Genomic DNA, 21,963 nt, shown 5'->3' on the forward strand with positions numbered 1-21,963 from the left:
CCCTGCCCCCGCTTGCCCCCTGCCAGCACTCACCCTGGTGGCCTTGTCAAGCTCTGTGGTGGCCATTTTTTGAAAAATAAAATGGCAATTGCAAAAATGTGCATATTTGCATATGCAAAAATGCGCATTTTCATGCATATGCGAATATGTGCATTTGCAAAATACTCATTTTCATGCATATGCAAATATGTGCATTTTTGCGATCAACATTTTATTTTTCAAAAAATGGTGAACACAGAGCTTGACAAGGCTGCCGGGGTAAGTGCGGGCTGCTCACCAAGCACAGGAGGGGCTCGAGCGCAGTCCAGGGGCTGGTGAGCAGGGAGAGGGGCTGGGTGGGCCGTCTGGAGAATCCGGTCGGGGGTGGGTTCACACATTCCTACTGACTGGGCATGGAGAAGCACAGAGAACTGGCCCATAGTAAAAACATGTAATTTGCATTTAGCACTGTTGCTATGAGGAGGAAAGGAACTACCCAATCAGTATTTTGGGTAGTTTCTTTGCTTGAGCCTCAGCAGGTGGTGGTTATATATATATGGTATATATCACAATTGCAGAAGGTTTTATATAAAATTTCAGTATACAGTTCCTATGTGATGCCTATTCCCAGGTCTTCAACTTTAGCTATGACATGCATGTGTCATACTAAAAGAAGAAGAAGAAGAAGAAACAGCATATAGGAGACAATGATGCCCCTTTCCCATTTTATCTTTTGCTTTGTGCATCTGTCATCTACAGAATTTTTATTACTTCAGTATAATTCATATTCATTCCTGAAATTATATTAATATATATATTTGTGGAGCATGCATTCTCTTGTAGAGTCTTTTACTCTAGGAAAGGGATCTGTAAATTGGGATTGTCACAGAAAACTATGTACTGTTAGACTAAGAATAAGAAACCGCATTTTGAATTTTATGGTTATAGTGATTTTTTTTTTTGTCCAGTAGCGTGTCATCTTATGTAAAAAGCATTACAAAGCGTAACAGAAGAGCCTGTAGCTTAGCGCTATTATTGTACAATGTGACAACGGGCTGCTTAAGAGATGAATGAGACTATCCTATTGATAAGGTCACAATCGATCTGAAGCAGGCTTTTTAAAATTAGCAAAAAGTTGCAGCACTTTAGTAAGTGTCACCAACAGCTCTCCTTTGTGAAAAATGTCCTGGCTTGTAAGAAAACTGTAATTTATAATTTTAAAATAAAAATTCTCCTCATAATGGCAGTGTTGTCTTTCACCTTGGAATTACAGCTAGGTCTTGCATTTTCTTTTGTTTGTTAGCAAAGCTAAACTTGAATTATACTCTCCTGAGATTATTTTCATATTCTTGCTTTTTAAATCTTTCTTCTCTAAGCAAGACTCTATGGAGAGTGCGCCTGCCCCAAGGGTGGGTATATTAGGAAATACGATTTCAGGAACCAATACTAACTACATTGAAGTAATAAAAATCCTGTAGATTACTGCTGTACATAGGAAAAAAGAAAAGTGGGAATGGAGCACCATTGTCTCCTATCACCTAGAGTACAAATATGATGGTCACCTTTAAGCTTTTCAAATATATGACGGCTGGTGCAACTAAGAAAGCATATTTACTACAGCCTTTTATGCATTCAGTAGTGATGGTGACTAATGTTATAACCAGTATTATAAAGATGTTTACATAGATGTTGGAAAAATCTAGGTTCCTTAATGAAGGATTAAGATACAAAGAAAAAGAAAGCTTGCCTCTCACAATGGGGCTGAATCAAGGCCATGATGGGCTCGGGGCTAGCTATCTTTAGTGGGCCCCCTACTTTTCCCCCAATACTGAACACACACCCAACATTTGCACGCACACACACACAAACGTACACACACAGTCAGCAATGCACAATAATAATGGAAAAAACATTTTTCACAACATACTTTAGTGGAAATAATCTTCCATGCTTTCCTGGAAGCAAAAGACTGATATCTATTCTATGGGAGAGAACTTAAATACAAACACAAGCTTCCCCTTCTACAGCACACATTACATAGACACAGAAAACATAAACACACATCAAAGCTCTCTCTCTCTCTCTCACACACACACACACATAACACACACTCTCACACACACACATGCGCACACTCAAGGAAGACACAGACTGACTCATTTAGGTACAACAGCCAAACAGGACACACATGCACAGCCAGGGCTGGACCAGGACATTTTGCTGCCTGGGGAACACAAGTAAATGTCTCCTATTTCTCACTGAATGATCTGGGCCAGTCACTACTTCTCGGTCTAACCTACCTCACAAGATTGTTGTGAGGAAAAAAATGGGGAGATCTTTAGCTCCTGAAGGAAAGACAGAACAGAAACATAATAAAGTCAATAACTCTATACTAGAAAAACACTATGTTCATAATAAGCCTCCCTAGCATGTAAAATGGCCACCTGTGCATCGCATTATTGTGTGCACTCATTTACACGTATGTACACCTGAGACGGATGGATGATATTCTGGAGGTGACGAACTTGACCTTGGGGGAGCTGGGGGTGGCGACGGCTGACAGGAAGCTCTGGGGTGGGCTGGTCCATGAAGTCATGAAGAGTTGGAAGCGACTGACCGAATAAACAACAACAAAACAACCCCAGAGACAAGATGCACTGAGTTTCCCACTTGGAAGTTTATTTTATAGAGATCCTGAGGAGGGAACCTGAAGACTGACATCAACTCTAATAACTCATTTTAAACATTCAACATTCGAAAAACATCCTCTTGCTTCTGATATGCCTCACTTGTATGCCCCCATCTCCTGCATGAACATCAACTCAAAGAAACTTTATTCACAGCAAAAACAAAAAGTTTTTTGGCATGTTGAAGACTTAACACATTCATTTTGGCATATGTTTTCATGGACTGTAGCACACTTCATCAGATGCGCAGAGTATTATGGAGATTTTCAGGTTTATATATAGTTCATATGGTGAGGGGTGGGGGAGAACTGTAAAAGTGAGGTTTTGAAAAGTGAAATTCTGAAAAAATGATTTCAGAAGGAAATCAAATGTAAGAAGTATTTAATGAAGGAAACGAAGGCAAGTATCCTTCTGACCTCACTGTTTGCAATTCTTCCCCACCTCTCACCATATGTACTGTATATAAACATGAAAATCCTATAACATTCCATGCATCTGATGAAGTGAGCTGTAGTCCACAAAAAATTATGCCAGAATAAATTTGTTATTCTTTAAGGCAGGGGTCCCCAACCTTTTTGGACCTGTGGGCAGATCTGGGAATTTGAGAAACTGCTGTGGGCACCATCACAAAATGGCTAATCAGTGGATTGCCACTTTGGTGTCTACCTGTTGCCTCTACGGATCTTAGGCTGAATCTTATTCACCAAAAACTTTTGTTTCATGTCTACTGGACAACACAATGTCTCTTTAATAAGGGATTGTCTAATTCAGCTAATTGCTGGCAATGCAACACAGCTAATGCTTCTTTTAAACGTATGTTTTGGTAATGTCCATTAGTTGCTTCTGGGGGGCGGGGGGAGTTTATTACACAGACAAATTTTGTACTGGAAGAGTCTTTAATATTTACTGACGTACAAGTTCTTTTGCTTCATGGAAATTAACAAACGGTCAGCGTAAATGGATTCTCTATACCCTGTTGACAGTTAAAAGAATATTACAACATTGGATATTACAACATATTACAACACCTCCTACAATGCAATGGATTGAGGACCTTACAACACTTTTCATATTTGAATGGGTGGCATATAGGCGCCACTTTCAAATAGATACTTATATCTGGTCTGCTTTTGTTGAAGCCTATGTATAATTGCTAGAAAGTTGTACAAATTTCATACAAATTCATGTATGTTTATTAAAAAACCGGGGAAATAAATATTTTTCTGGGTGCCCATGGGCAGCATGTTGAAGACCCCTTTGTAGGCACCACTGGAATGCCCCTGGGTCCCATGGCACCTGTGGGCACTGTGTTGGGGACTCCTACTTTAAGGTGCCACAAAATTATTTTGTTATTGATTATGATGCAATGAACTAGCACAGTTTACCCTATGGAGTTTATTAACAGTGCAACTGTACAAATGTCTACTTAGAATCAAGTACCACTGTGTTCAATGGGGTTTACTCCTAGGTAAGTTATGTATAGGACTGCAACCTTACAACACAATCCTATGCATGTCTACTTAGAAAAAAGTCCCATAGTGTTCAATAACACTTATTCTCAGGTAAGTGTGGATAGAATTGCAGACTAAATATTTCCTTCCTTCAGGTTACTGTAAGACACAGAAAGAACTCAAGGGTAAAGAAACCTGGTCTGAAATACTGAACGCCCTTACTCACTGGGAAGCTGGTGTAATGGGTAGGGTGTGTGTGTACACAGACAGGTAGCTGACTAGGGAGAAGAATATCTGTCAGCAAAAAACTCAGAAAGACTACCATTTCAAATTGCCATGCACTCACACACAGCTTCCTGAGAAGGGAAGGCAAAGTTTCATGGCCAATGACAGTCTTAAACTGGGTGTCAGTAATGGGAGGAGGCAGTAAGATAGCCAGAGAATATTCTTAAGGTGGATTGTTTAAGGTGCAGCAGCTGAGCTGAGCTCAGGGGAACAAACAGGCAGTAAAAAGAATCCAGTCACTACATGTTTATTCAGAGATGCAAGATCTTGAGCTAAATGAGACTTACTCCCAGGTAAGAGGATATATTCTGTATCCTCTTGCTGTTGTTGTTTATTCGGTATCCTCTTACCTGGCACTAAATCCCATTTAGCTCAGTAGGGCTTACTACTCTGAGTTATATGGAGACGACTGCAATATTATTACAGTTTATGCAAACGTTCTTCTAGCCCTCAACGTCACAGCCACCCCAGACTGCATTTCCCTAAAAAGAAAAGCAAAAACACACACACACACAAAACCAACCCAGTAGCAGACTAGATAACACTGCAGTGGTGTCATACACTACTCTCTCTACCACCAATATGAATAGAACAACAATGGACTTTTTTGGTTATGATTACAAATGCAGTAAAAACATTCACACATGCACATTTGTGTGTGTGTGCATGAAATAAGACCTGAGCTAGAAAGAACATGAATTCCTGTCATTCTTGCTACCCATTGTTAGGAGCTGGATATGCTACTGCCCAATCACAGCTACACTAAAATCCTGGATTTCCCATTTATTTTCTATGGGTGGTAATCACTATTCCATGAGGGTAGACAAGAAAAAAGAGAGGGAGGGTTCAAAATGAACCAAGAAGACCATTCTTCAGACAAGTGGTCATTCTAAATTTATCTCTACGGCCAAGTGTTGATCAGAGCTGTGACTTCACTTACTGGCTAAACAGAGTGAAAGTGGTAGCAGGCTCATTTCTCACAAAATGACTGGACTGTGCCTGAGCATTTTGTCTTATATCTCATGTTCTACATGGGCTAGAGACTTGCTCTTTTTTAATGTGAAAGCTGGGAATCTGGACTAGCTATTGGGCTGTGAGCTGCGACCCCCTTGAATGTGTGGTTAATTGGGCTATGTCTCTCAGTGCAAATGCAGTCTTTGGTAGACCCCTCTGAAATGCTCTTTCTCTGGATAAGTGAATGCCTCTTAAATGTCCTTTAAAAAATGTTTTTTAAACACTGGAAACCTAATGGTCAAGTTGACCTTGACAGCACTATCCTGATTTCCTAATCATGTTGCCTTCTTTACTGCTCTATTTTTAAAAGCTTGATTTTTGTACTACTGTGTTGTTATTTTTTTGTTAGTCACTGAGAGGCAATAGCCTGAAGAGCAGGTTATATGTTTTCTAAATAAATAGATAAACATCTTGTGCCTATGCAATAAAATAAAATGCTGATTTCCCTTTCTCTTTTAGAAACCATGATCAATTAACGTGCAAGACTTTCCTTGAGCAACAATGCAAATTCTAGACTGTAATTAATTATTATATGTTACTTGTCTAAAACAAAGAAGGATGACTTAGTCACCAGCAACAGCCACACTGGAAATGTGGCAACAGTCTCCCAATTCATAATGCATTGTATTATTTATGTACAAGTCAGAGATTTGCAACGAAACTTCACATTTCATAAACAAAAAAAAGTCGGACAAACCATGCAGTTGTGTATTATGGCGTCATTTCAGTTGAGGATTATGGATGCAATCCTATGCATACTTACTGGATATATGCCCCCCTGGACACAGTTAGACTTATTTATTTACAATATTTATATACTGCTCCACATCAGAAGATTTCGGAGCAGTGAACAACATGGTAAAAGAATAAAACAGCAGGTTAAAAGAGTTAAAACATTTTTTAAAAAGACAAACCCCAACAAAGTGGAATTTAACAAACCACAGGTGGACATGCGAGTTAGTATTTATTTATTTATTTACTTACTTACTTACTTACTTACTTACAATATATGAATAAATATGTATAGGATTGTACTGTCACATATTAAACCAAAGGCCTTGTGGCTATGATTTGCCAGTAAATACCATTCCAAAGCTGATGGACAAATTGCAAGTCGACAGTACCATTTTTGCGGATGCTATAGAAATGCTGTCCCCAGGGTTTTGTCACTTGTTAATGTCCTACCAAGGCTTGCTTAATTCTCAGTGGCTCCATAGAATATAAATGTAGAAGAATATAAACATGCTATCTCAGACACAGTTGAGAAAGGGCAAAACTCAATGCTCATCTGTCAGGTGAAGCACTGGGGTCACCAGGGATTAGAGGCAAGTTTGGCCTCCAACTTAACTGTATCCCTGATTACAGCATTACTTTTCCATTCTACCATATAAGACAATTGGGAAAAATAGGGTGCTGTACATGGGGGGTCAAAACCCACCCTCTACTCCTGACATTGAGTGTGGTTTGTCTTCTACTAAGAGGGACTTCATGGGGTGGAACAAAGTCAATTCTGCATATGTCAAGTGTCTCTGTAATATACAGGTCTTCTCTCTCCACACACATACACTTGCCATAATAACATGCATTTTGCTAGTGTTCACAATTACTAACAGTAGGTTTCAGCAATGTAGATAGTGAGAAAAATTTTAAAATATAGCTGCAGTGAACTCTCTTGGTATTCATACATATAGCAAAAAGTGTCGCTGATACCAGGTGATGAAAGTGGATTACATTTTCCTGCAATTCACATAAATTTACATTGGAATTCTAAATAGTGATCAGTGATTTCTATTTATTCTGTACCTTCTGGTTCTTGGTCCACTTGCACCAATGGATGCACGTCTTTATTCTTGGAAAATTCCAACCGCATTCTTCATTGCTTGTCAAATTTTATCAAGCGTTTGTATAGGGTTTCATTTTAGGAAAGCCCATTCTGACCATCTAAGTCTTCTATCTAGATGAGGTAACCAAAGTAGCTTGATACTACTACATCCCAGTATTTAGAATAATGTCAGCCTTGGAAAATCAGAGGAATCCTGTGAGTTGCTGAGCTTTTAAATAATGTTGCACAGGAAATCTTGAAAGGATTAGGATTAGCAACTAACCCTTTGTAAAAAAAAACAAACCCTGCAAGTAATGGTAATTAATAGGATGCTATACAATCATGGCTCATACGTATATACCCTTGACCCTGCGCTAAACAAATGCTATGTGAGACACTATACCAGAGATGAGGAATCTCCAGCCTGTGGTATTCTTCATCCAGTCTGCAAGCTAATGCCGCAGGCCCTGCCCCTTCTCTCTCAAGCTCTGCGCAGGGAATCCCTGCTCTTATCTCTGATCACTGATCTGAGTCAATTGTTGGGATTACCCTGCTGTGTGCTGAAGATTAGAGATAAGAGCAGATTTAAAGGCATTTAAACTTTAAATATTCTGCCCTTTGAATACCTTTTAAATGAAAGAGAAAGGTATTTAAACCGGTCTTGTAAAGAGAAGGTGTGGAAACCTGACGCTTGTGTTTTAAAAGTCCGTTTCTATGGCTTATTTCTGAGTACACAATAATACAAATGAGTTGTACTTTGTATGCCTGACATCTGTTGCACTGGAGCTTACTCCTGAGTAGACTTGCCTAGAATTGAGCCGTGCTTTGTATGCCTGAAAGCTGTTGCACTGGAGCTTGGTCTTGAGTAGCCACTGAGCTGTGCTTTGTATGCCTGAAAGCAACTGCACTGGGGCTTACTTCTGAATAAAAGAAGCCTAGAGTTGAGCAATGCTTTGTAGGCTTGATGGGAAAATGTTCAAACTAGTATGAATTAAATCTGGTCCCACTCACTTTGCTTTGGCCCTGCCTACTTGGCTCCACCGCCTGTGCCCTTAGCCCCACTCACTGCTGGTATGCAGCCCTGGGCTGGAAAGGTTTCCCTACCCCACAAGAGGAACTATAGTGCCCAATCAAAGACAAAACAAGGCTTGTTTTGTGCTCCCAATCAGAGGCAAGCAGGCATGGCACAGAGAGGCCACATTGACTCAGAAATGCAGAATGACCAGAACATGCACAGAAAAGCCTTGTACATGCTGAGGCAGGTATGGGTCCTTCAGTTCCTTGTACAGGTGCCAGGAAAGCACTGATGGGAGCACCTTCATTTCATTTATTACATTTCTATGCCACCCAATAGCCAAAACACTCTGGGCAGTTTACAAAGATTAAGCCCTAAAAATACAATATGATAATATAATATAAAACCATTAACATACAAAAATATAAAAACAATATTAAACAATCAACAATAAAAATTCCAGGACATGTTAAAAAGCTTTAATATATGCTGTCAAAAGCCTGGGAGCAGAGGAAAGTCTTAACCTGGTGCCAAAAAGATGACAATATTGGCACCAGGCAGACCTCATTGGAGAGAACATTTCACCATTGGGGGACCACCACCGAGAAGGCCCTCTCCCTTGTTGCCATCCTCTGAACCTTCCTCACCAAGTTGGAGACCGCTGTTATAAACTATTGTCTTAAACAGGTCCCATGTTCTTTTCACAGGCAAGAGAGACTAAGCTATGAATCAGGAAATGCCTGGTTCAAATCTCACTTCTACCACGAACTCATGATGTGCCCTTAGGGAAGCTGCATTCTCTTAGCCTCAGTCCCAATACTAATCTATTTTACAGGGTTGTTGTAAGCATAACCAAAAAGATACTGCATGCAAAGCATGTTGAACAGTCAAAAGTGCTTGTGATGTACCCAGGATGTTTGAGAAAAGTCATTGGGTAAGCCAATTTAAATGGGCTTGGGGCTGCCTCAGTTTACTGCTGGGACAAAACCTAGCTTAAAATATCCCAACAAATTAGTAGATGCCACCATATACTGAAATAATAGAGCAGTAGGACTCTGAAGTATCTTGTGGGGAGAGATCTGACTGGAATACCGAGTCATGACCTTGCCAGTTCCGAGTCTCTGTCCTCTCAACTCTCTGAAGGGTTTATATATACCAGTTCAGTAGCTTGGCTGAGACGCCCAAGGCAACAACATGGGGTGACATATATGCCATAGCTGGTAGAATAGGCATAATCCAAGATGTTAATACAGGGCACACAGTTTTCACTTGAATAAAACTGCAAGATCTTCCTCCCTTACCATATAAACAGTCAGATTCTATGCATGCTTCCTTAGAACTAAATCCCACTGATTTAGATTGGACTTACTTTCAAGTAAGCATGCATAGGATTACAGCCTAGGGTTGAAACAACATGCAGACAAGGTCTTAACTCCATGTCTTGAGAGAGAATGAACTATTTTTTTCCTTCAAAAAAAATTCTTGAACATCCAGCCTGAAGAGTTCTGTGTACCTCAAAAGCTCACATACTGAATTGCTAATCCTAAAAGAAATATTATTTTACTGATCCTATGCAATCCATAATTATATATTTACACCAAAACCTAGCTGTAGCACCTATTTTCTCTCACCAAGTATATCACTTTGTAACTTATTTACTACACAGTTGAAATGTTTTCCCAATAGTCCTTCCTCCACACAACTAATTGTGACCTCTGAAGATCTCATTTTACATAAAAAGAAGGAACCACTGCTTTTGCTCAGGTAAACCAATGAACACTAAGCTGGCAAAAAGCTTTAAAAACACATAATCTCTTTTTATATGGATTTGGTCAGGGATGACTGGCTAATAAGGGGAACACATGAAAGCACATCACTATCCAATTAGCACTTCAGTGCAATTAAATGGAAGAGGCTTTGCTATTCTGTGGAGATATGGCTTTGATCTTGCAGTGAAAAATGTTCTTCTTTAAAGCTGCTGTTTTGATTTCTCTCTCTCTCCATAATTAGTGCTAATTGTGTGCCCAAGCCTGACCCGCCACAAACAGAGTGTTTTGCTGCATTTGACACAATGACCTTAGATCAGTGTTCCATTTTGTCTATATTGTACTTGCTTATTATATACACCCTGAACTACTGTGTTAATTGTTAAATGCACAGTATAAATGAAGATACTAAAGTCAGATGAAGCAGTTTCACTGGGTTTATGGACTCGGGTAGATATTTTTCACTAGTATTGTATACATTTAGGATTGTTCTAATGTTGAGATGCATTCTTTTTGGCTGCCCTCCTCTTGGGGACTTGCCAAAATCCAACACAGAGCACTACAAGACTGTTTTGGCTAGCCTTTACTGGCTTGCCTGAAATTAGTAGTAGAGGTAAGACCTAGGGTTTTTCCCCCTGTAGTGGTTTCATCATCTTGATTTAATGGCTAGAGGTTATATTTTTAAAAGGATTTATCTTTCTATTTTTTAAAAAAAATAGTATGACATAGCACATAGGACAATATGTAAGACATATCCAAATAAAAGTAGGTGTACATGAAAGAAGTATGCAATCCCAGCTTCCTTCAACGCAATGGCAAAGGAATACCTGCTGATTTATAGTTATCAGAATCATATCAGTCTTGCATCAGTGCATTATAAATACTTGCCATTGTATAAACCATGCCTTTGTTGATACACCCAGTATACTATGATGGGTGCAAAGGGAGCTATTATTGATGCCCTGTGCTGGATGCCTATGATCTCAAACCTGGTTTAAGGTGCTAGGTGAGAGATATACATCTAAACAGCCTAAGCCCTACATATGCAAATAATCAGTTTCTCCCCTCTGTGTCATCATGGCTTTTAAAACAAATTGAGAGTGCCCTCCTAAGTATACCATGCATAAACAAAGGGCATTTGAAATGGCATTTTTAGCATCTGTTCCCCTAAGATTATTTTCCTCTTGAGTTTTGGCAAAGCTCAAGCATATTCCACATTTATGGAACATTTTATGTTTTAGTTGGACAAATATTTAGCTGACAGACCTTTACACCTGTTAAGCAGTGCTTAGATAAAGAAAGCGGCCAGCCTTGATTGACAGTTCCTATCTACAGAAATTTGGGATGTTTTCACAATACAGCAACTAATTTGATCTAAGCACAGAACATAGATCAGATTCTTACTTTTGAATTCAACAGCATGTATGTGTGAAAACACAAACTTGAAAACAAAATCTGAGCTAATGCTAGTCAGGTTTAAGGCTGAAAAAGAATCATGCAGAATGCAAGGCAGTTGTAAGAATGTTATTGATATCATTTTTTGTTTTAATCTTGCTTTATGTGCTACCTTGGGGCTAAGGGAATAAGGTAGGATAAAGTATTACAAACAAATATGATCCCCCTCAACTTACAAGGATATTCTTTGGGACATTAGCTAAGGCATATTCAGAAATAAGTGCATTTACTAGTCTCTGAATGGTTGGCCAAATGCTAGTTTTGCCAGAGCTGGATATGTTGATTTCTCCCAAAGGCAAACCAATTAGGGCCTAATCCTGCAACAACTGACGTCAATGGGAGTTTTGCCATCAACTTCAGTGCAGAGAATAAAAGGCCATTAAAACATAATTTTACTTACTATCAGTCTTTATACAAATTGATGGAATGACTCACTCAAATATCCAATTCATTACCTTTTAAGCACTTATATATTTGACAAGGCTTTAAAATAATTAGGTTTTGGGAGTATCCTTTAAAACAATATTTACCCTGTTTGAATTGGAATTAATCCAGCACATCTCTTAGGCCTTAAGTCCTGGTGCATCAATGCTGGTGAAATATGAACATCATGGTTTGGTAAGAAATATATGTGCCATACTTCAATAAATTAGATTCCCAAATTTCTCTCTAATGTAATTCCAAGAATTCTATTGCATTAACATATGTACTATTCAGCTTACTGGATAATGCAAGTGTCAGAACATTGGGTTGGATCCAGACTTAGTCATGTTTAGAATGCACCCACTGAAGTCAATGGGATTTAAGTTAGTAATGAATTGTCCCATTGATTTCAATGGGTCTACTTTATGCATGACTACGTCTGGACCCAACCCAGTACTTGTAGAAACTAAGTCTGTACTGGCTTGGTTACACATCCGATTAAAAAAAGAGCTCACATGCCCTGTGTTGGCTTTGTGAGAACACACTTCACCGGTCTGTCCTTGGGATTGTTTTGACATCTCTGCAGGAAATGATTGTTGAGCAAAAACCTCAAGCAATGCATTTATTAATGGATACCATGATACTTTCCACTACAGCATTAGTTTCCATTGCACTGGGGTGAGAGAAGAGAGTCTGGAGGCATTTTACAGGAAAGATTTGTCTTTGGTAATACCTATCTATTCCAGATTGCTACTTCTCTATATTAATAACTATTCTTAGTTTTTGCATGTTGTGTTTAATATCATTCATATATTTGTAGATATTTTTAAAATGAAAATGGAATGTCTGCTCTCTACCTTCCTATACCTATCTAACCTTGCATCTATCCACTACTGTACTTGATGAAGGTTAAACCCAGTGAAGGCTGGTGGCTCTGATTTCAGTGGGGATGTGAATCCATTCTGTGTTTCAGTCAGAACCATCCAGAACTCTAAAGGAGCTATCCAAGGTGCTGAACCTAATTGGGGAATAGAGTTCAGCAACATGGACCCAGCACAGTTGCTTTCCAAGGGCAAATTCTAAAGTTATAAGCTGACCAAGAAAAGCCAGCGCAGCGCAATCCCTGTGACACAAGCAGCCTTGGGAAAATATTTTACCTCAATTTCACTGGCATATATTCTCTTCCAGCTGCTGGGACCACTTCATGGAGAAATAGAGTTCTTCTTACTACCTGGATGAACTTCTTTATTCTGTCTTAAATGGCAAAAATGAAATCTCATCCTAAGAAACAATCCTATTTTATCTTATAATTCAAATCTACCCTCCCCACTTTCATTAAGGGCAGATTCGGGTAATATAACATATCACAAAAGAAAATGAACCCTTCCTGTTTGGAAACATGCCTCCTCTGATATTGGGAACTAGTAATAGGAAATTAAGACCATGGGAACTTTTCTTTGGGTTCTGGCTTGTGACTTAGAGAACTAAGCTAAGAACCACCAATGTTCTAGATGATGTAGGAATTCTTACAATCTCAGGTAACAACTACAACTTCTGTGGAACACTTAATTGTTTGAAAATGCATTCAGCGAGATTCATCACATGCACACAATATTTTTGTCAATATGCAGATTAATAAATTATATCAGTGATGGGCAAAGAGTAAAACGTGTGAATTGTCTTTGAAGATGTATTTCCCACTTCTGATACAACTGTAGGAAACATTTCCAAATAATGGCTCCCAATCATATGTTTTCAGACTGAATTATCCCTTCATACACAATCCATCTACTCTTAGAATTGAAACAAATTGTCGATATTCTTACTGTTTTCACCAGATGAGGTTAGGGAATGGCTCCTTTACAGTGTCACAATTAAAATAGTTAATATTTGCTCTTTGGAAACATTGCTGCTGAATAACAGAGCAAGGGAAACAAAAAGAACTTGTGAGAACTGACTCATGCATCAAACACAGCTGATGCTATAAACATTAGACAGGAATGTGCACAGCACATGCTGCGTACAATGTAGAGGCAATGTAAAATATACATTTATATGTGTGAATGATAAATCAATTTATTCTAGAATCTGCATTCAAATGCTCTTGAGATAGCAAATCAGATAGCTTTGCAACTTGTGTAAGCAAATGTTTGGACCCCTTACTTCACATTCAAGAAGCAAATCACTTTCTTAAGGCACAGTGGCCAGACAGAATTGTTAAGATCCTCATGGTTTGATGATCTCAGCTTGACACCTACAGTTATTACTCAATGCGCTCAAAAGATAAAGTTATGAAAGCGAGGATGAAATTGCAACTATGAAAAGTCACAACAATAAAAAGAACCACAGTAGTTCCTTATAAATATATAAGGTTTACTGGTTTTTTACTATAAAAGTTAAAGTTCACATCTAAAACAAACTTCTTTTTTTAAATATCATTTTACACATAGTCATTTGGGTTCAGTTTGAATGTCTGCAATTAATTAGGTTGCAGGGGAGGGCCAATTGTGAGATTAATTGCAACTGGATCCATTTGCAAGATCGATCTATGCCTATCACATTCAGTTGGATTTGATCATGAAGGGATTGCTTACAATCAAGAATGTGATCATGTGAATTATTAGTTGATTTTCTTCTTGCAACAGGTAAGATCTACAAGTAATGCTTTATTTCTTTTTAATTGTGTAACCAGCCTTCCCCAATGTGGTGACCCTCAGATGTCTTGGACCTCAACTCCCATCAGCCCCAGCCAGCAGAACCAATGATCAGGAATGCTAGGGGTTATAGTCCAAAACATCTGGGGAAGATTGGTATAAAAGAATATTTAAGAAAATTACTGAAGTGTTCCCTTTATGCAGATTGAAGAATCTTGTAGGGAAAAAGACAGGAAGTCATTCCTGCTTAGGTTTTCATGACTCAGGATGTCTATGGTTCTATAGATCGGGGTAGGCAACGTAGTGACCCTGGGCACCAATGTGCCCCCAGACACCTTTCTTGGTGCCCACCAAGGTGTCCTACCCATTCCCCTGCCTTTTTTTATTAACACATTTTCTTACTGGCAGCTGGGATTGCTATGAAATAGGTTTCTGCTGGTGCTGCAAACCTTGGCTTTAAAGGAGTTTTTTGTATGTGTGCTGGGGCTCAGACCACACCTCTGCCTTGTTGTACTCAGTCTTTTGGGCACATGACTTGTCCTTTGCCATGCCTACCAGGACAGCCATTTTGTGGTGGTGCCCAAGACAGTTTATCAAATTGCCAAATGTGCCCACTGCACCAAAAGGTTGCCTACCCCTGCTATATATTAATGCATGCATCATCAGAAAAACCGGAAAACCCTAAATGTGTTTCATTTCTTCTTCTACAGATTCATCATGATTTATTCCTGGCGTTTAAAATCAAAATTAAATAAATGGACGAAGTTCTTAAAATGAATAGCATTCTACATAGAGGCATGGTGCGAGGAGGCTTTTTCCTGTAGTTTATTCATTATAACCCAGATTAGAAACACTATTTTGTCACCTTTAACTTGTGAAATAGAAAGGCATGCATGTTTCCATTGGAAATTTAATAGTAATTTGTATTGTTTTTTATAGTAACAGCAATAGGATATTCCACTAGTAAAGGATAAAGTAGATATGTACTGAATGCAGTACTACTTGGCTAACTGATGGATCTTGCAGACAACATTTCTATAAACTGCTCTTAATGAGGACATGTACCAATTATAATGTCATGCTAAAAAATAGGCCACAATTTGTCTTCCTGTCATATGCAATAGATTTTCAGCAAACAGCCTACAGGTAGTGCTTGTAACAGGCTATGAATAATAGTGATGCCCTGTAGCATCTTCATAGTTAAGATTCCATCAGCTTTTCCATTAAATTCATTGTATATCTAACTCAGATGTAAAATAGTCCATGCCATGGAAGGCCCCCCAATTCATAGGAATGACCACTTATTGAATAATATGCCACTCCAAATACATTTCACCCATGCTTTACCTCACACACCAGGATGAATGAAGTATGATCAAAAGGTGGAATTTTACCATTTTAAAAATGCAAATTTATATACTCATGCACTCTCAATTCCTGAACCATGCCAAATGGATCAGAAATATGTATGTTGTATGTTTTGTATGTTTTCTCCAGCCCCTCACTTGTCCATTGTGAATTCCCTCTTTTCCCCACCAGACTTAATAATGCTTAAGGCTTACATCAGCGCCAACCCTCACAATGTTTAATGCTCAATCCCGGGTTTCAGATCCTGATTAACAGTACACCGTAGTTAGCATTAACAATGGCTAATGTTGGCGTTGGCATAAATTTTAACCATGATAAACCCAGAGGGAGAATTTGTGCTAGAGAAAGGGGGAAGTATATGTTCCTGCAGGGTGCTCCTGATCACTTAACCCATGGCTTAAAAGATCAGGAGCATTACATGTACCCTACGTGTTCTGTGGTGAATTTAATTCATTCTAATGAATGCAACTTGATTGCTTTTAAACTATCAGACCAAATTAGAATCAAAATGGATACTGATCAGGTTTCATGTTGCACCATGAGAAAACAGCTGCTTAACAAACCAAGGACAACCACATCTTTCCTTTTAGCAAGCAAATGTGTTGTTGTTGTGCTCACAACTTGTCACACTAGATCCACCAACTGCAGTGATCCAAGCTTGTCAATGGACAGAGTGGATTCATTTAAATCAAGGTGATTTAAATCAATGATTTAAATCAAAAAGAAAAATGGTTCATTTAAATAAAATTTCCTATTAAAACGTTTTCATATATTTCCTGAACAATGGTGAAAATCTGAACACGAAGCCATGCTAATTTGCAACTAAACAGAACATTATTTACACTGTTTCATTCTTAGAAAAACACTTTGCATCTCTTTGTCTTTCCTTTTTTTTTACCTTTTATATTTTTTAAAATATTCCCATAGGTCTTTCTTATGACCATTACAGTTTGAGGTTAACAGCACAAAACATGTCTACTCAGAAATACGTTCCACTGAGTTCAATGGGGTTTACTCCCAGTAACTGGGTATGGGATTGCAGCCTTAGTATAGGAAATAAGAATACAGGAAGATGCACTCTTGACAGTTTTGTCTTCTCCTTTTCTTTCTAGTATTGTTCCTTTCTGCTTCATTCTATCAGGCCCAATCTCGCCATCACAAAAAAACAAGAAACAAAATTAAGTGGCCATGATTGATAGGTCAAAGGAAGGTTTGATAGTTACTGGGCAGAAAAAAACTAATTCACGTTTTTAAAAATCTGATTCTTTGATTTTAAATCATATTTTTATTCATCCTGATATATTATCTTTGTCTTAACTAACTCCTCTGGCTCAACTCCACCACCACATAAGCACAGAACAACCACCATCCTATCTAGTCTGTGTTTTTGTGCAAATGTGACTTTAGTCAAAGAAAATGAAAGCCCAGAACATTGAAGAAGCAAGAGCTGGTAGTTAGGCTGGACAGTGCCATTTTCATGAAATGAAAAACTAAAATGAATGGCCATGTTTGATTGATTGACAACTTCATTTTTATGAGATGGTTAGTGTAGGTTTCGCATGTTTGTGGTAAGATTTAATTATAACTGTTTGGGGGTTTTTTAGTGAGAGAGAAATTTAGTATTGTATCTATGATTTCAAAACACACACCAAAAAACCCATTTAAGGGCAAAATCCTATTGGATCCACACTGGGTACTCATAAGCCTCTGAATTCCGAGGCTTATGTGTATCCAATGCAGAGCGGGAAGCGTTTTTGTCTGTCTAGCAGAGACTTTGGAGAGGGGGAGGGAAGGAGGCTGGAGATGGCTGCGGATAGCTTGGATCTCTGCATCCCCAGTTTCCTCCCCTTCCTGCCCACCGATACCCCCTTTCACCCCTCTACAAGCTCCCGTTTGCGAGCTCATAGAAGCAGCTGGCATAGTTCTCTCCACGCTGGCTCCGAGGTGGCAGGGGAGGTGATGGTGAGCTCGGTTTCCTGGCTCCGAGGTCAGAACGCTGTCTCCGGCCTCAGGTCCAGGAATCTTAAATATCGTATGTTTTCCAGACGCTGTCTAGGGGATACAGGATTACTCCCTAATTTTTAAAAATCTGATTTTTACTTTTTTTTTAAAGGATTGATTTTAATCACCCTGTCAATTGATCATTCCTGCCATCAATACAGCTCAGATTGCATTGTCTTTCTTCCACCCAGTTTCTGGCAGAGCCCTACCATCTCTGACCCAGGTGGAAAAGAAAATCCATAAAAAAACCTCAGTTATAATCCCATCTAAAACTCAGTATGACAAAATGGCTTGAAACTAAGTCTATATAGACCTTTTCCCATTTAATAATCCATGTTCAAAAGGTCTAACAATCGTTATGTAACAGAACAAAGATCTCAGAGAAACTCTGACCAAATTAGTAATAACTGCCTCATTCTTGTGATACCTAGCACAGCTCTTGAAAGGCTGAGATGCAGTTTCATAGCAGTCTATGCATAAGGATAATTACCTGTTGTACTCCTGGCATCAGGTTGATTATATGGCATTGTGCCAAATGTCTTAAGAGGATGTTCAGTACAAGTAGTACAGACAGTGAAGCAATTCCACAATTACCTCTGAGAATACTCTGACTTTTCTGCTGAAGGCCTGTCATTTCTTGATTATATGCTAGAAACTACTGTTGCTGTATCTTGTAAAATTGGTCTCTCATCTCATTATATCATAAACTGATTAGAAATGCAGCAAGATCTCCATTTTTCTAATTGAATAACACCTCTGCTCATGAGTAGCCTCTATTTCAAGTGGCTTATGTATTTTACTCTAATAAATACTTTTAAAAGTTCAAATAAAATATGCCCTAAAGACATTTATAAGTGACTATTGCTTTGGAGTCCAAGTTCAAGAGGAATCAACTAAATAAAGTGAATTACCATTTGATTTCAAATAAGTGATAGGTAGGCATACCATCTACAAACTGTGGGCTTTCTTTCCAGCATTCAGGTTGATGCAGCCCTTTCCCCCCTGAAATTAGTATAAGCAACTCCACATAACCACTCAATGCAATAAGCAAGGTTTTCCTGCCTCAGTTTCCCCTGATTAAAATATTAGCATATTTTGAGCCTAGGGACCTTTTGGTGACCATCAGAAATACTTAGGATGTGCTTACTCAGCACATCCTAAGTCAAAGCAACCACCATTAGCTAGTTCATCTCAAAATCCCTTAAGCCACACAGTACTTTTAGAATTCAATTTATAGTGAAAGAGGGAAATAAAGATAAGAAGTATAATTTGAATAGAAAATAGATTATAGCAAGAGCATAGGTTATATATCTACAGTGCAAATTCCACGCACACACAACCTACAGTTTCTAACTTAACACTTCGGGTGCAATCCTATGGGTTCCACACTCATTAGACAAAATCCTCCAAACACGGAAGCTTCCATGGATCCAATGCCCTGCTGGGTTACAGATGGCAGGACAGAAGGAACGCCAAAGGCGATTTTCACCTCTCCGTGCTCCTGCTGTTTCGTTTTTACTCTAGACGGGCCTGGGAGCCCGTCTAAAGGAAGTGCATTGATGGGGGCAGGAAGGGGCTGGAGAGGACAGAGGCTTCTTTGTATCTTGGCCTTTCCTGCCCCCTTCCCTCCCCTCTAATTTCTGCCCACTAGCATGCCCCCTTTCAAACCTATCTGAGGTCACTTTTGCGATCTCAGAAAGCAGTGGGGGCAAGGAAGGGGGAGGGATAGGATGCCACTCTCCCAGGTTCATAGGATTGCTCTGTTAATCTATTGTTTTGGAGTTCCTGCAAGCAAACATCTATGCTGTGAGGGAGTGATAACATCAACTAGTACTGGCAGCAAGGGCTTTTCTACATGAAGCTTTTAACCTGTCACTTTACCAAAGTTTCTCCTTCCGGATTCTTACAGGATTAAGATCAGCTCCTTTACATGGTTTTTCTTTCTCTTCCTTTCTATATATTCCATTATACAACAACTAGGTGGTGCTGTGGTATAGCAGAATTGCACAATTACACAGGATTTCTATGGTCATTGAGAAAATAAAACCAGACTTTCCCCATTAAGGAAAAAACCTGTGGTAATGGTTGCAAAGCACAGGAGAGACCCTGGAGGATGACGATGTCGTGTAAAGGACCCTCAAACTACTATGAGTAAGTAATCGCAAGTGCACAACAAAAGCTTTGTGTAGAAAGGCTCCTGTTGTAGTGCACCACCCATGTAAAGAACTATTAATCTCTGTTATATCCACATCTTTATGGGATAACCTGTTAATAAATGCTACCCTTTATGAAGCCTACCTAACGTCTTTGTCTGAACCCCACTGAAGCCCTAGCTATGCCAGAGACTCTGTACCAGCGAAGAAACTGACCTAGTCTGAAGTTGAGACTAAATAACTGGCTACTAAACTGTATGGATAAATCACACCTGGACCTACTACAGAGGAAACAAAATCAGTTTCAGATTTGAAGGAAACCCCATATGGGATGTGAAAATTAACTGTGCAACTCAGGATTCATATAATATGAAGCAAGAAAGACAATGTGGGAGATATTGCATGCACAATCAAAGTCTGCAGCTTCCCACTGCTCTAAATATAAGAAAAGCAAGTAAGGTTATCCACATGCTTCAGAAAAAGCCACTGTGCTAAGATGGGAACCAGCAACTTGGAAGGGGATGCCAATACAGGAATGATGCATAAAAATGTGGTGCACATAAAACATGCCACTATCATCAGCCATTGTAAGCGGAAGTTTTATCTATTGCAACTGAAAGAAAATAGTTTAAAATTGAGAAAGGTATAAGAACAATTATTATGGATTTAATAGCAAGGTGCACACTGACAACAAAGGTCCGCATAGTTCAAGCAGTGGTATTCCCCATAGTAACCTATCGCTGTGAGAGCTGGACCATAAAGAAGGCTGAGCGAAGGAAGATAGATGCTTTTGAACTGCGGTGCTGGAGGAAAATTCTGAGAGTGCCTTGGACTGCAAGAAGATCAAACCAGTCCATACTCCAGGAAATCAAGCCAGACTGCTCACTTGAGGGAAGGATATGAAAGGCAAAACTGAAGTACTTTGGCCACATCATGAGAAGACAGGATACCCTGGAGAAGATGCTGATGCTAAGGAAAGTGGAAGGCAAAAGAAAGAGGGGCCGACCAAGGGCAAGGTGGATGGATGATATTCTGGAGGTGACAGACTCGACCTTGGGGAGCTGGGGGTGGCAACGGCCGACAGGAAGCTCTGGCGTGGGCTGGTCCATGAAGTCACAAAGAGTCGGAAGCGACTGACCGAATAAACAACAAACAACAAGCATGCTATTCTAAAAAACAGGTTCAAACTCCACTCCAGTTTCTAAAATTCCTTCAATCTTTGCTCAGTTTCTAGGCCTCTTCTACTGTGCAAGGAAGAAGTAGATGGAGTTTTATTTAAAATTGTCAAAGCATTTGCAAGGATTGTTTTCCAGAAGAGAAAGAAGAAATAGTCAGCCTGCAAAGTACTGAATGGTTCAGAGGCTACAGCAAGAAAGGAAGAAACAATAATGGGAGCACAGTCAATATTATTTTTGAAGGTAAACTGTACTGACTTTCCTTGACTGCTTTTGTTTTAGGGCCAGGAAGCAACATGTAAGGGCATTTGATCTGGATTTTTGGCTACTAGCAAACTGTTAGAATTTGGACATGGGCATCAATCTATGGTAAGCAAGAAGCTGGAAATTAGAGGCTACAGACAAAGCCAGTAGTCAGGACTAAAGAAAAGTCAGAACTAAAGGGCAAATCAGGAGGTAGGATCAAGAAAGAAGACAGAGGTCAGGACTGAAAGCACATCAGAATTCAAGGACAAACCAGAAGGCAAGATCAATGAGCAGGTCAGAAGTCAGACCAAACAGCAAGACAGGACTGAAGGATAAACCAGGAGGGCAAGATTGAGGAGTGAGCCAAACAGCAAAACCAAAGGATAAAGGAATGTGCCAGAGCTCTGGAAGATCTTGCTACTCGAGCAAGACACCCTTTTATAATCCTTTCCAGGAGGACCCAATGGCC

General features: G+C 39.3%; 1 protein-coding gene across 4 annotated transcripts in view; it reads right to left on the bottom strand.

Annotated features, from left to right (window-relative positions):
- Positions 1-21,963, bottom strand: part of FBXL17 (F-box and leucine rich repeat protein 17) — a 253,495-nt gene that overhangs the window by 55,760 nt on the left and 175,772 nt on the right. The window contains exon 8 of one of the 4 annotated variants that reach the window (XM_084833840.1): positions 1-21,963. This exon is cut by the window's right edge and continues 8,330 nt beyond it. The exons of the other annotated variants lie outside the window; for them this stretch is intronic. The gene's annotated coding sequence lies outside the window, so the exon portion shown is untranslated. 4 annotated transcript variants of the gene reach the window in all.

This window comes from Heloderma suspectum, chromosome 2 (genome assembly GCF_057233095.1).
Source record: "Heloderma suspectum isolate Gila_16-S chromosome 2, 16-S_ref, whole genome shotgun sequence".
NCBI lineage: Eukaryota > Metazoa > Chordata > Lepidosauria > Squamata > Helodermatidae > Heloderma > Heloderma suspectum.